This window comes from Anolis carolinensis, chromosome 3 (assembly GCF_035594765.1).
Source record: "Anolis carolinensis isolate JA03-04 chromosome 3, rAnoCar3.1.pri, whole genome shotgun sequence".
Taxonomy (NCBI): domain Eukaryota; kingdom Metazoa; phylum Chordata; class Lepidosauria; order Squamata; family Dactyloidae; genus Anolis; species Anolis carolinensis.
The window spans coordinates 110,208,694-110,224,251 of NC_085843.1; the positions used below are offsets into that span (position 1 = coordinate 110,208,694).

At 40.6% G+C, this 15,558-nt stretch overlaps 1 protein-coding gene across 1 annotated transcript in view; it reads left to right on the top strand.

Annotated features, from left to right (window-relative positions):
- oca2 (OCA2 melanosomal transmembrane protein) overlaps positions 1-15,558 on the top strand; it is a 279,317-nt gene that overhangs the window by 211,481 nt on the left and 52,278 nt on the right. The window lies entirely within an intron of this gene.

Below are 15,558 nucleotides of genomic sequence, written 5' to 3' on the forward strand. Positions count from 1 at the left end.
CTGAAACATTTTTGCAAAGTCCACTGTAAACACTGCCTGTTACAAATTTGGGTAAATGTCTGAAATGGTCTTTAGGTGGCAGCCTGAAACCTTTTACTGTTGCCAATTTTTTTGTGACCCCAACATTGAGCTAAGGAGAATCCGTTTGGGGTCAGGACCCACAGTTTAAGAAGCAGTGTCCTAGATTATGAGTATGTTTCTCGTTAGAAGCTTAGACATTCCTCACATTGCACATCCATCTGGAATGCTCTCGAGAGAGCAAGCCTCTCCAGATCATCCACCACTAACACTATTCACTATGACTAACTTGAGCGCCCCTCCACCCTCTAATTGATTTTTTTGTACACTATGTAGCCAGTTTATGTTAAATCAGATCATTCCAAATACCCCTTTCAAATTTGGTGCAAATCCGTCAAGCCAAGACATAAACTCAATTTTATTTCACTAGTTACAGCAAAATGTCAAACTCAACTCTATAGCGGTACTATCAAATTATGTTCCACACTATTCTACATGAATGAACAAATGCTTGAATGCCCTCATGAGCCCTCTAAAGTGAATTTTAAGAATGATACATTACCCTATATACTCATGTATAAGTCTAAAAACTTGAGTTAAAAATTCATCCTGAAAACTGGATTGACTTATTAAAAAAGAAACCCCCCCTTCTTTGAGTAAAGTGGTGAAAGGCAAGAGTATATTATATCCCAAAGGACCGTAAAAGAAACATTGACCCCCTCCATTGAGTTGTTTCTGTCCTTTTTGAATGCTTTGCAGGAAAATGGTGGTGGTGGTGATCAGCTGTCCTCCCAAGTTGGCATTGCTGCTTTCCCCTCTCCACAGAATGATCCTTGACATCTATTGGTCAGATAAAAATCCATAATTTTGGCCTCAAAGCCTGCCCTCATGTATAAGGTCGATTTGTATATAGTGTGACTTAAAATATAAGCGGTACCTTATATTTTAGACTATCCTTGATCACACCTTCCAGATTTGGTGAAATTTGTCCAGCTCTGTAAGACTGGAACTTCAGGCATGTTTAGGTGTCATGGTTCTCAATCCATAATTTGGTTTTAGGAATGAAAGTTCTATGAAGACTGATTTCAGAAGGCCTATTGCAAAATTATAGGAAGGTTTATTAAATATCTCTGCGCAACGTTACTAAAAAGACCTTTGGTGATGGGGGAAATCTGAAATAATGGCTTCCTCATTCTGCATTGAATGGTTGGTTCTTCACATCACCGAACTGTTGGTCTCCATTGAAGGGATACAGAAATTCAGTCCATTTGCTGAAGAGCTCTGACACTGTGAACTGGTTTGAGTTTAAGCTCCTAGGGCTAATCAAAGAATGCTAGTCAAAGACAACCAATAAAACTGCCCTCTCTTTTTGGGACATATATATTTGTTCTTTATTCCCACGGTTTCTCTAATATTGTATTGCACAAAGCTTGAATTAATAGTCTATGTATCTAATAGAAATAGCAATAATGGGAAAAATCATTTCAAAGTAATAGCTTTTTAGATTACTTATTTTATTTGCCACATAGCCAAGGGGATGCATTGCAATAAAATTTACTCCATCATACATACATCATCAATAGACCATGGTTTAAAAGTTGTTATAAATTTTGATAAGATAGTTACATTCTGAACTGGGAAGTAGGTAGATTAGGATCAGATGGATTTGCAAGGATTTATGACTCCTGGTGGCTCAACAAAAAGATTGTACCCACATTACCTTCAATTATACTGTCAACATGGAAACAGCATGTAATGAGAAATTGGGGTTTTGTGTGTGTAAAAGGCTTATAAACTCTATTCAGTGTTGGTACTCATTTTTATAGCTCAATAGGCTTTGGTTGGTGGATCTCAGGGCTCTTGAAATAGATTCTGTAAATCTGAAATCTCCCTACCCCGACTTGAACTCAAGGACATCCTTGGCAATCTTTCTAAATATTCACCATTGGGGAAGGCACTATTTAGTAACATTTTGACCCATTTTGAATGAAGGTGGTGGATATATTTCTGTTCATTATCATGCTTTAATTTTTGTTTGTTCATCATTATGGTTTATATGTATTATTTTTATCTTCTGTTTTGATGCTGAACTATTTTTTGTTATTATAAACTTGATTTTAAACTGTACCTTCTTTTTTGAATCCTTGGAAGTCATCTAGGATTCTCTATAAGGAGAAAGGTGGAATATAAATAAAATAAAACAATGTATAATAAAGTTGAGCCTTTCTTCCCATGACTTCCACAATCTGAAATACTCCAAAATCATCTGCATGGTTGGCTGAGTTAGTGGCCCTTTTGCTTTTTGATAGTTGAATGTACACAGACATTGTCTGATGCACAAAATTGTTAAAATATTGTATAAAATTAACTTCAAGATAAAAAATGTAAGGTGCATATGGAGCCTAAATGAATGCTATGTTTAGACTTGGGTCCCATCACCATTTTGTGTGTGTGTGTGTGTGTGTGTGTGTGTATACTGAAACCATCGTAATAATGAGTGATCACTCATGGCTGAGTATGATTGTCTTCCAAAGACAGAGTTTTAGCAGTGGATCCGTAAATGACTGTGAAGATCTATTATGTATCCGCATGGTCTTTCACATTGAGAACATAGATTTCCAGATGGAAGGCAATCATGACAAGGGTTTCCTTAATGTGCCTTCCTCTTGGAATACAAGTATTCCAGCCCTCCTCCTTCTGAAATTCAAAACACTTCTGGTCTCATGTATTTCAGATAAGGGGTATTCTTTCTCCCGCTCCCTTCCCTTTCAATTATCTATATATCACTATATTTAGGTTTTCTCCCTCCATAAATGGCTCTTATAAATACCATAATATTAACATTATTTAAAACAAAGCAAAACAATCAAAGCCAGTCCTGGGAGCAGAAAAGTTAGGAGTAGCATGTTCTGGAATCTTGTATGGAGTCTCAATGTCATATCTTGTATTTAGGGCTGCTGGAGGCTCTTCCAACATGTGGGTCATCTTTTCTCACTTGGAAAGTAACATGAGAGTTTAGACCAACATGATATGTTAATTAAAGACTGTGTCATAATATTATTATTTTCTTTTTTCCTGGCTTGTCATTATGTACAGCATTATTACCAGTCTTTAATGTTTAGAAGACAACCTAATTGGCACGAATAATATTTTGTATTTAGGTAATGCTTTAATTAATGTGTTACTTTAAATACACATTCATGAGCACATTAAGACTGTTGTTAAATGTCTCACCACAAAGCTATTTTAGGGAAGATTTCTACAGAGCGATTACCACAGAAAGTGCAGCACAGGGCTCAGGGATAGATATGCAATTAATCAATAATAAAATGAAATTATGTGTTTGTCACAAAATTCAAAGGAGAGTAGATTACTGCTAACTTCTACTGAAGGATCCTTTAAAAAAGGCTTTGCAGATGATTAGTACAAGTGTAATTTTTCTGTAAGTATATCTTGATGGGAATGTTTCCATAAGCACCAATGAAGAAAAAGTTTAAATCAGAAAAAAATCTCTCTCTCTCAATTTCTATCATGATTCCTGATATGGAGTAAACATGTTTTGTTAAATGCTGCATTTCAAACTGTAAAGGTTAAAAGGATCATTATGTTGAATGTACTTCTATTTATAATAAGGAGAATAACAGTCAAATATAAATCTGTTGCAAAAGCAAAAGCATAACTAAAGTATCCTTCTTTTAATAACCAGTGGTAAATTATTTTTGAACCTAATATCCAACTCTACTGAAAGGGAAATCTTATCACCTTTGGCTGGGGTAGTAACTAATATGAGCAAAGCAGGTGTTAATGGAGATTTAACCCCTTTTCTCCAGGTGTGATCCTGAGAGAAATTGCTCCCCCAACACAGGGGAAAGTCAAAATCTTGGAGCAGGTTTCTTTAACCCAGGTGCAGCTTCATTAAGCAGCTTACCCCAGGATAACTCGCATCCACCTGCTTGCATTCTGTGGACACATGGGCTAATGTGATTCTACACTGCAATATTTGATAGTGTAGAACCATCTCTGAAGGAGTTTTTGGGTTATGTCTCCCAGCATTCCTTACCACTGGCTGGGATCCTGAGAACTGCAGCTTGACAAAATCTGGAAGTCCTCATGGTTCATACCCATGATTTTGTTTTGTTTTTCTGAAACATGTTCACCTACATTTTCCTTGTTGATGCATGAAATGATATCTCCACTTATTGCATAAAACTGTATTTCAATTTATTGGAAAGATAAAATACACTATAATGGCTCTATTTTTGGAGCTTGGTTGTGGAAAGACCCAGTGTGTTCATGTTTTCTGAGAAGCAATAAGACACCTTACACATCAAAGTATTTATTTTTAAAGTATGATGTATATCCCGCACACAAACAAGTGACAGACGAATGTGCAAGTTTTATTTATTTATTAGAGATTTTTATATCTCACCTTTCTAGTTCAAAGCTGTTAACATCAAAACGAAATGAAAACAGCAGATGAGCACCAGTTAATAATACGTTAAAAACAACACCAAAGATTATTAAACAGGCAGGTAAAGAATCAGCAAATGAAGATAAATCCAAAGTGAGGCCAGAGGGTTGCAGCAATGCAAGTAATATCTTGGTGTTGCAGAATGTCATTAAAGAGGGGGCAATGCAGGTCTCTTAGACCAAAATTTGGAGAAGGGATTTAACAAGGGAGAACCCTTTATCCCCATCCCTCAGAAGCAGATCTTCACAAATTACATATTCTGGTGATGATAACAAGAATATTCATTCCAATGGCTTCTCAAGGCAGAAAGATGGAACAAGAAGTGATTCCTTAGATATCTATACTGTAGAATTAATGTAGTTTGACACCACATTAGCTACCATGGCTCAGTGCTATGGAATCCCGGACTTTGGACTTTGGTGAAGCACCGGAACTTTTTCGACCTCATCACAAACGGCTAAAATTGGCAGCATGCACCGATTTTAGCCCTGGTAATCCATAAAGCGAGGAGCATTATGGGGAGAAGGAGCCCAGACAAAGTTGTGCCCCATCGTTGCAACTACCCTGCTCAGCAAATTGGGACAGGGATATAATACAGTTCAATGCAGTTAAGCTAATTATATGAGTCTACACTGACCATATAATGCAGTTTCAAACTGCATTATATGGCAATGTAGATGGGGCCTTTGGCAAGGAGTGCTTCCAAACTGTGTTTTTTTAAGGGCAGTACCAGTATAATCGTGTCCAAAGTTTTGTCTACACTTATTGGCTCAATCTAATGTATTCCAGAGCTTCTCTAAATGCACCTGTGACTATCATTTAACCATCCATAAGCCCAGCTGCCAGAGATTTGATGATAGAGTTGAATTTCTGGACACATAACTGGGTGCCCTGGTATGACACAACCAAAAATGTGGCATCACCAGTACCGCAGAGGGAGCTGCTTGCTGGTGGTGATGCAGTCGTGGGTTCACTGGAGGTGTAGATAGTGGATTAGGAATGTTTGCCTTTTTATGTTGTGAGCCGCCCTGAGTCCCCATGGGGAGATGTGGCGAGATATAAATAAAGTTTTACTTACTAGACTGAATCCAGCCTGATTCACACCTTTGATTTCTTTTGGAAACTCTGGAGTAAATTACATGTTCTGTTGACCTGTATTAATGGTTAGATAAAGCATTTTTCTGATAATCCAACACACAGCCATGTAGACATAGCCTAAAACAGACTGAACTCCCAATGTTGAATTAGTAGTCTTCTTGAGAAAGTGTGCCCCCCCTCTCTCTCCCCCCCCCCCCCCGGTTTGTTTAGTTGGATTAAAGGAATATGGTATGATCTCATTTAGTGGTACTCTAACTGTGAGATTTTGGGGCTGGGATTTCTCAGAGCTTAGTTAGCACAGCGGGTTAAACCACCAGCTATAGAAGATCCTGCTGACAGGAAGGTTGGCAGTTCAAGCCTGGGTTTGGGTGAGCTCCTGCCATCAGCCCAGCTTCTGCAATGTAAGTAGATAAATAGGTACCACTTTGGCGGGGAGGTAAAGGCATCCTGAAAAACATGTTGGCAAAAATCCAACTAGGAAAGTCGTTCATGAACAACAGGCTCCTCAGTATGAAAAATGAAACAATATCACCTCCCTATGGCTGAGTTGAGCACAGCCAGATGCTGGAGATGAAAAGAGGGAAGCCTGCCTCTATTTATGTGCTTTTGTATAACGGCATTGAATGTTTGCCATATATGTATCTGTAATCCACTCTGAGTCCCCACAGGGAGATAGAGCGGAATATAAATAAAGTATAGTATTATTGTTGTTGTTGTTGTTAAATAAACTCCCATACATCTGAAGGGCCACAACCTGAGAAACCATGATCCAGTTAATGAAAAACAGAATGTGAATTACTATGAAAATATAGGATTTTGTTCCACCAATCTTAGTTTTGATGGTTTTCCCTTTGCAGAGTCCCCCAGCTTTTCACATTGAGGGTAATGTGGGAGCTAATCAATTTCTCCTTCCTGTTTTGATGATGATCTTTCTTTACCAGAGTAGCTAGTTGTCAGTACAATGGATTATGTGAACCAAATCTAGATTGAACGTTTACTTACCTTACATAAAGTGTAATTCAATAAAGTTGCTAATCAGTATTTCAACAAGTGGAATCATATTGCTGGAAAAAATGTCAAAGCTCATCCAGTTCTGTCACTTTTAGTTTTTACTGTTATATTTTAAAATGCTCTAACATTTTAAAAATAAAATTTACTGGATTTTTAATATCATAGCTTTTTAAATTGTGCATTATCAATTTTTCACTTTATTTGTTTGATTTAATTTTATATTTGTAGAAGGCATTCATCTCCATGCCAGAAGAAAGATGAGATATAAAATAACAAATTAATAAATAAGCCCAATATTATACTATCTAATCTAGGTTGCCAATCACTGCTCAAACAATGCAAAAGGAAAAACAATCTACTACTATGAGGAAATCAGTTCCTTTGTTAAGCAGTGTGTTCTGCCAAATGTTTACTCTAAATCTCTTTTCTTTTAATTTGAAACTGTTGACGCAGTTCATGTCCTCTAGGACCGCTGAATAGAAATGAGCATCACCTTTGACACCCTTTGAAATATATGAAGATGTCTATCATAGCATCACATACCCTCCAGCATTTTACAGATGAAAACAGTGACGCGTGTGGCCGACCAAGCATCATCAGAGTGTGGTCAGGATGGCAAAAGTTATTAATGAGGAAGAAAACACAAGCTGCAGCAGTTTTTCCTGAGTCTATTAGGAAGGACAAATTCCACCCCCTCATCTTCTCTCCCTCCTGCTGAGTTAATGGAGTGCAAACTAATTTTGCACTTTTCAGCAACTGAAGTAAGCAGAAGATGAAGGGGGAAAGTGGGAGGAAGGGAGAGAAAATGAGACACCTGAAAAAGTGGTATGACACAGGATTCATTGGAACTTTTAGTGGCAAATAAGGATAGTTATGACAACACATGACCTTAAGGAGATACAACTCCACCAAGGTTTTCTTGATAGGGCTTTAATCTCTTTTGTTGATGCAGCCTGGATTTGTGTTCAATTTTTAAGCTGCTGCAACACATTGATGGTACAGCTGTCAAATCAAGTACCTCTCATACATACTTTTAATACAGTGATCTCACTCGGTTTGGTGTCACCTATTGCAGTAACTCATGGTGTTGCCTCCATGGACCTCCTCCCATACCAGAGCATACCACAATACTGTGGCTGGGCACCAGAAAATTTGATAATATTAACTGCTATTAAAAACAGTAATTTATTTGCAGGGCTGGCCCTAGGTAATTTTCAAGTGTAAGCAAACAGAATTTTGGTGCCTCCCCCAACCAATCACTAAAAAATAAAAGTGTTGGATAAGCAAAAATGATGGATAGTAAGGAGGGATTAAGGAAAAGCCTATTAAACATCAAATTACATTATGATTTTACAAATTAAGCACCAAAACATCATGTTTTACAACAAATCAACAGAAAAAGCAGTTCAATACATGGTAATGTAGGAATTACTATAGTTACAAATTTAGCACCAAACAGTGAACTATTTGTTTGTAGCTCATGCAAAAAACATGTGATTTGAAGTGTCATTATAATTATTTAATAATGACAACTCAGATCAGAGCATTTAGCTAGAGGTTCAAAGAGTAAATGAACATTGAGTTTTAACCTTGTAGACATATTGCTGCACTATATCTAGCCTTACACATTCACTGCAGTTAGGGAAACAGAACTCCCATGAAAGTGAAAAACTGTAAATAAAAGTGCTATTTTTAACCTGAGAAAAGACCTCAGGCTATATTTACTGTACCACTCCAGCATGACTCTAGGTACAGGACATAATCCAGGAATCTCTAGGAATCACTAGGTCCTCCAGCATGACTCTATGGTCAATGTCAATGGAAGATCATAGAGAACCTGGAGCTTCTTCTAACATTTAAATCAAATCTGCAATAATCAGATCTGCAAACGTCAAACTTGCAAACATGGAGGACTGATTTTACATGTAGGCTGAGATTATGAAAAATGTTTTGTGGTTATATCTAACTACAGGGAAATTTTAATCAAATAATAATAATAATAATAATAATAATAATAATAATAATAATAATATAACTGCTGAACCACTGCACAAAAATGTATAGACTTTATTGTGGTGTCATAATAATAATAATAATAATAATAATAATAATAATAATATTTTATTTTTCTATCCCGCCTCCATCTCCCCAAAGGGACTCGGGGCAGTTAACATGGGGCTGAGCCCAAACACAAGAACAAGGTATGACAAGTTAAAACATGTATAAATAACTAAATAAACAGTATCAACACAACAATCGAGTAAAATAAAACAAATTAAAACACAGTAATACAATATAACATCATAATAACCAGATAAAAGATAAAGTAATAAAAACAAACATCACCACTAATGGATAGGATGAGGCGGTCAAGTCATAAAGTGCATAGTTTCAAGACCATTTAATTAAGTGCCTGGACACTGTCACACAAGTTTTAATTGTGCAAAGGCCCTCCCTGCCACCACCAACACCTGAGCATCAAGCGTCAGCGCTGACTCCAGAAAGACCCCCAAGCTGCGGACCTGTGCCCTCAAGAGGAGTGCAACCCCATTGAGCACAGCTTGCCACCCAATACCCTGATTGGTCTCATGACTGACCAGACTGTCTTGTCTGTTAGCCTTCATCCAGACATCACAGCTGTCAGGCACTGGTTTAGGTTCTGGGAGGCTTCCTTGGAATTTGATGGAAAGGAGTAGTAGAGTTGAATGTCATCTGCATAGAGATGGCACCGAACCCCAAAACTCGAGATGACCTCACCCAGTGGATTCATGTAGATGATAAAAAGCATAGGGGATAGAATGGAGCCTTGCGGGACCCCACAGGTCAATGGCCAGGGGTTTGAGCAGGCATCCCCTAGCTTCACCAACTGGGTACAATCCTTCAGGAAAGAGTGGAGCCACTGTAAAGCAATGCCCCCAAGACCCATTCCTGAAAGCCACCCCAGAAGGATACTATGGTCGATGGTATCGAAAGCTGCTGAGATATCCAGGAGAACCAACAAGGACACACTCCCCCTGTCTAGCTCTCTGCGGAGGTCATCCATCAAGGCGACCAAAGCCGTCTCTGTACCGTGGCCAGGTCTAAAACCAGACTGTGATGGATCTAGATAATCGGTTTCATCCAAGAATCCCTGGAGCTGAGAAGCTACCACCCGCTCCAGAACCTTGCTCAAGAAAGGAAGGTTGGAAATTGGCCGATAGTTGTTTAGAACTGACGAATCCAGGGACTCCTTCTTCAAAATAGGTTGTACTGTTGCTTTTTAAAGGCACACTGGAATATGTCCCTGTTCCAAGGACACATTTATTATCCTCATAAACCACTTGGCCAATTCCCCACTGGCCAGCTTGATAAGCTAGGATGGGCAAGGGTCTAGAGTACAAGTGGTCATTCTCACAGCTCCAAGCACCTTGTCAATGTCATCAGGCTGAACAAGTTGAAACGAATCCATCAAAACTGAACAGACAGGTGCCTCAAGTTGATGAGTGGTCAGAAACCTCCCCTCCTCCATGAGTATGGAGGAGTTCCCTGACCACCTGAAACAACTCCGCTGGTCTATTAGTTGCAGATGTATGTGAGCAGTCAAGAAAGACTTTCTGGCTGCTCTCATTGCCTCTCATCGCCACGGACTAGGCCTTAAGAGAGATGCTTTCCGAGTCTTCAGCCAGAGGCTCTCTAGCCTTCGTCTTGCCTGCTTCAGTACCACCAGTTCTCCAGTAAACCAGATCTACTGTATTATCTGCATCTGGTTAAAAAGTGACCGAAGACACTCTCTGGTGTATGCTTATGTGTGTTTCAGAAATCAATTTCTTTTGAATACAAATTAAAGTTTGTCTTTAATGGGAATGATTTTTATTGTAAATATGCCAATAGGTGTTTGAAGCGGCACGGCATGTAGACAGCTGTACAAAAGAGAATAACTGTCTTTACAACACACTGCTGTAGATCAGCAGCCTGCATCACACCAACACCACCAAGACCATGATCAGGAACCTTATGGGGAGATCAACTCAAAGGTAGACAACCCTCAGGCTTGGAAGGAGGTCACCCATAGAAGGAGACGTAGGACCAGGCAGCCTCCGCAGAACTCCTCTGCTCAGCTGCATTTACACAACAGATTTGAAATTCTTACATCATTAACATACAATCAGGAAACACATCTTGTGGAGGACCACAGTTTCTTAGATACCACTCAGTGGACCACCCTGGATCAATGCGCAGGGGATAGCCCTGACGGGGACAGTGCATCACCACAGTCACACTTATGTAATCATGCAAATGCTCCATCCCCAATCATAGACCAGGAGCAACAGGAACATCCTTGGGAGAGTAATGGGCTCTCGGATGTATCTCAATGGATTGTCATTGATGAATGCACTGGGGATGTTGAGGAGGAGGACAACACTTTACACCTACATGATTCACTTCAACAGGAACACTCTTCAGGGGATATACACACTGTCTTGCACAAAAGGGACCCTGTCAATCCTCAAAGGAAACAGGTCTTGGTAGTAGGTGACTCCCTCCTTAGAGGAACGGAAGCCATCATTTCCAGACCGGATGGGATGGCTCGAGAAACATGCTGCCTCCCGGGGGCAAAAATACACCATATCACTCAGAGGCTCAGCAGGCTCCTAAAGCCCCATCACCCTCCCCACCTTATGTTGATTCATGTAGGTACCAATGACACCGCTAGGCATACTTTTCAAAAGATCACAAATGATTTTCGAGCTCTGGGAACAAAGCTAAAACTGTATAATGTACATGTGATCTTTTCATCCCTCCTCCCTGTTGTAGGACACGGCTCTACAAGGGCCGGAAAAATAGTACAGGTCAATAACTGGCTCAGAAAATGGTGTCAAGAGGAGCATTTTGGCTTCCTTGACCATGGTCTACTCTTCCAAGAGGATGGACTACTGGCAAGCGATGGGGTGCATCTCACACAAGTAGGAAAACATCTTTTTGCACACAGACTCACAAACCTCATCAGGCGCACTTTAAACTAGATCCACTGGGGGAGGGGAACAACAGCCTGGCGAACACTATATTACCCACGACCACAGGGAACCGCCGAAAGGCTAAACGGAGGGCTGCACAAACACAGCAAGGACCAAGTACAGAGAGCACAATAATCCCAAATAAACAGTTCGAGGGGAGGTCACAGGGGCTTACATGTCTTTACACCAATGCATGGGAAATAAGCAAGACGAACTCCAACTCCTAGCACAGCACCACACATACGATGTCATAGGCATCACTGAAACCTGGTGGGATGACTCCCATCACTGGAATTTAACCATTGAGGGCTATAACCTCTTTCACAGAAATAGAACAAAGGGGAGAGGAGGGGGAGTAGCTTTATATGTCAAAAACAGTTACGTTGCAGAAGAAATGCAAGACTGTAATCCGGGAAACCAGCTTGAAAGCATCTGGATAAGAATCAAGGGAACCGGGACTCAAAAAGATCTTGTCGTGGGTGTCTACTACAGACCTCCGAGTCAGGATGAAGGACTTGATGAAGCCTTCTGTCAACAGCTGACCAAACAGGCACAAAGAAGAGATATAGTAGTCATGGGCGATTTCAATTATCCCGATATCTGCTGGAAAACAAACTCAGCCAAGAGTACAAAGTCCAACAAATTCCTCACTTGCCTTGCAGATAATTTTATGGTCCAGAAGGTAGAAGATGCAACAAGGGGATCAGCAACTCTTGATCTAATCTTAACAAATGTGGAAGACCTGATCAATACAGTTGAAGTGGTTGGATCCTTAGGGGCAAGTGACCATGTGCTCCTGCAGTTTGCAATACAAAGGAATGCTGAAACTAAGACAAGTCAAACACGCATTCTGGACTTTAAGAGAGCTGACTTCCAAAAAATGAAGGAATTACTGAGCGGCATTCCATGGACGCCGATATTAAAAAACAAGGGAGTTAAGGATGGATGGGAGTTTTTCAAAAGTGAAATACTCAAGGCGCAAATGCAAACAGTGCCAACAAAGAAGAAAAATAAGACAAGTGCAAAGAAGCCAGAATGGATGTCCAAAGAACTTCTAACTGAGCTAAAGCTCAAAAGTGACATGCACAAGAAGTGGAAAAGGGGAGAAATCACCAAAGAAGAATTCAAACGTATAGCCAACACCTGTAGGGAAAAGGTTCGCAAGGCTAAAGCGCAAAATGAGCTCAGGCTTGCCAGGGACATAAAAAACAACAAAAAAGGCTTTTTTGCTTACGTTGGTAGAAAAAGGAAGAAAAAGGAGGCGATAGGGCCACTGCAAGGAGAAGATGGGGTGATGGTGACAGGGGATAGGGAAAAGGCAGAACTGCTTAATGCCTTCTTTGCCTCGGTCTTCTCACAAAAAGAAAGCCATCTTCAACCTCAGCAACATGGAATGGACGAAGGATTGGGGGAAATCCAACCCCAAATAGGGAAACAAGTTGTCCAGGAACACTTGGCCTCTCTAAACGAATTCAAGTCCCCAGGGCCAGATCAGCTACACCCAAGAGTACTGAAGGAACTAGCGGAAGTTATTTCAGAACCACTGGCAATTATCTTCGAGAGTTCTTGGAGAACGGGAGAAGTCCCAGCAGATTGGAGGAGGGCGAATGTGGTCCCTATCTTCAAGAAGGGAAAAAAGAACGACCCAAACAATTACCGTCCGGTCAGCCTCACATCAATACCAGGCAAAATTCTGGAAAAGATCATTAAGGAAGTGGTCTGCGAACACTTAGAAACAAATGCGGTCATTGCTAATAGTCAACACGGATTTACCAAAAACAAGTCATGCCAGACTAATCTGATCTCTTTTTTCGATAGAGTTACGAATTGGGTCGATACAGGGAATGCTGTGGATGTAGCGTACCTGGATTTCAGTAAGGCCTTCGACAAAGTCCCCCACGACCTTCTGGCAAACAAACTAGTAAAATGTGGGCTAGACAAAACTACGGTTAGGTGGATCTGTAATTGGCTAAGCGAACGAACCCAAAGGGTGCTCACCAATGCGTCGTCTTCATCATGGAAAGAAGTGACAAGTGGAGTGCCGCAGGGCTCCGTCCTGGGCCCGGTTCTGTTCAACATCTTTATTAACGACTTAGACGAAGGGTTAGAAGGCACGATCATCAGGTTTGCAGACGACACAAAACTGGGAGGGATAGCTAACACTCCAGAAGACAGGAGCAGAATTCAAAACGATCTTGACAGACTAGAGAGATGGGCCAAAACTAACAAAATGAAGTTCAACAGGGACAAATGCAAGATACTTCACTTCGGCAGAAAAAATGGAAATCAAAGATACAGAATGGGGGACGCCTGGCTTGACAGCAGTGTGTGCGAAAAAGACCTTGGAGTCCTCGTGGACAACAAGTTAAACATGAGCCAACAATGTGATGCGGCAGCTAAAAAAGCCAATGGGATTCTGGCCTGTATCAATAGGGGTATAGCGTCTAGATCCAGGGAAGTTATGCTCCCCCTCTATTCTGCCTTGGTCAGACCACACCTGGAATACTGTGTCCAATTTTGGGCACCACAGTTGAAGGGAGATGTTGACAAGCTGGAAAGCGTCCAGAGGAGGGCGACTAAAATGATTAAGGGTCTGGAGAACAAGCCCTATGAGGAGCGGCTTAAAGAGCTGGGCATGTTTAGCCTGCAGAAGAGAAGGCTGAGAGGAGACATGATAGCCATGTACAAATATGTGAAGGGAAGTCATAGGGAAGAGGGAGCAAGCTTGTTTTCTGCTGCCCTGCAGACTAGGACACGGAACAATGGCTTCAAACTACAGGAAAGGAGATTCCACCTGAACATCAGGAAGAACTTCCTCACTGTGAGAGCTGTTCGACAGTGGAACTCTCTCCCCGGGGCCGTGGTGGAGGCTCCTTCCTTGGAGGCTTTTAAGCAGAGGCTGGATGGCCATCTGTCGGGGGTGCTTTGAATGCGATTTCCTGCTTCTTGGCAGGGGGTTGGACTAGATGGCCCATGTGGTCTCTTCCAACTCTACTATTCTATGATTCTATGATTCTATGATTCTACAAACATGCAGCTGGGTGTATATATTGCAAAACTCTCACAAGTGTGATTAATCACATGCTCCGGTAATATTAGAAGTGTCAGAAATCCTCCTGCTGCCCAGGAATAATGCTTCAGAAGGAGTTTTTGTAAAACGGCTCTCTTGCTGAGATGTGAGGGCCTTTTTTTTTGTTTAGCTGTGCCATATCTTAAGTTTGATACAAGTATTTTCAGGAAAAATCCTCAGAACATAAATTGAGATCAAAGGTGGAAAGAGCTTTTATCAGACTGAAAACCATGACAATGAAAGACCAACTTCTTTGTTCAGCTCACTGCTTGCTTTGGCAAACATGGGATGAGTTTAACTTAGATGAAGCTTTTTTGGGGGAAGCTTACAACAATAATGAACAATCAGGGACAAATATCAGTAGAAGAGGTTACTAAGTGGGTATTACATATCATCCAAAAGTGTTTGTAGACCTTCAGAATAATAGGAAAAATATGTGCTACCCAGTAGTATGGCTGTGGAGAGGCAAAATGAAGATATTACTCCTCATGAAATTTTCCTTTATACCAGAAATTTCTGGCATTGAAGTAATGTAAAACTTCACCTGAGCATTTAAAAATAACGTTTTGGCATCCAAAGGGAATGGACAAGTAAAGGGGATGGAACTTGCCAAATGGAAGAGCACTATGTATGAATGAGTTTCAATGTCTCACCCTCTGCAATGCTTACAATTTGGGGAATGAATGAAAACCTAATTTGCTGGTGCAGAATTATTTGTGGGGGAGTATGTGCCATCATTTGCCTATCCCATGGGGTGGGGGAGGGGGGAATTTAGATTTCCAGCCAGAGACCTTCGCTTCCTAATCAAGCTATAAATCATGGCAGAATAGCTGGATAATTCTATCCTGAGAATGACTCCATGGTTGCAGGGTTGTCAGATAAGTAATATTTTTCCC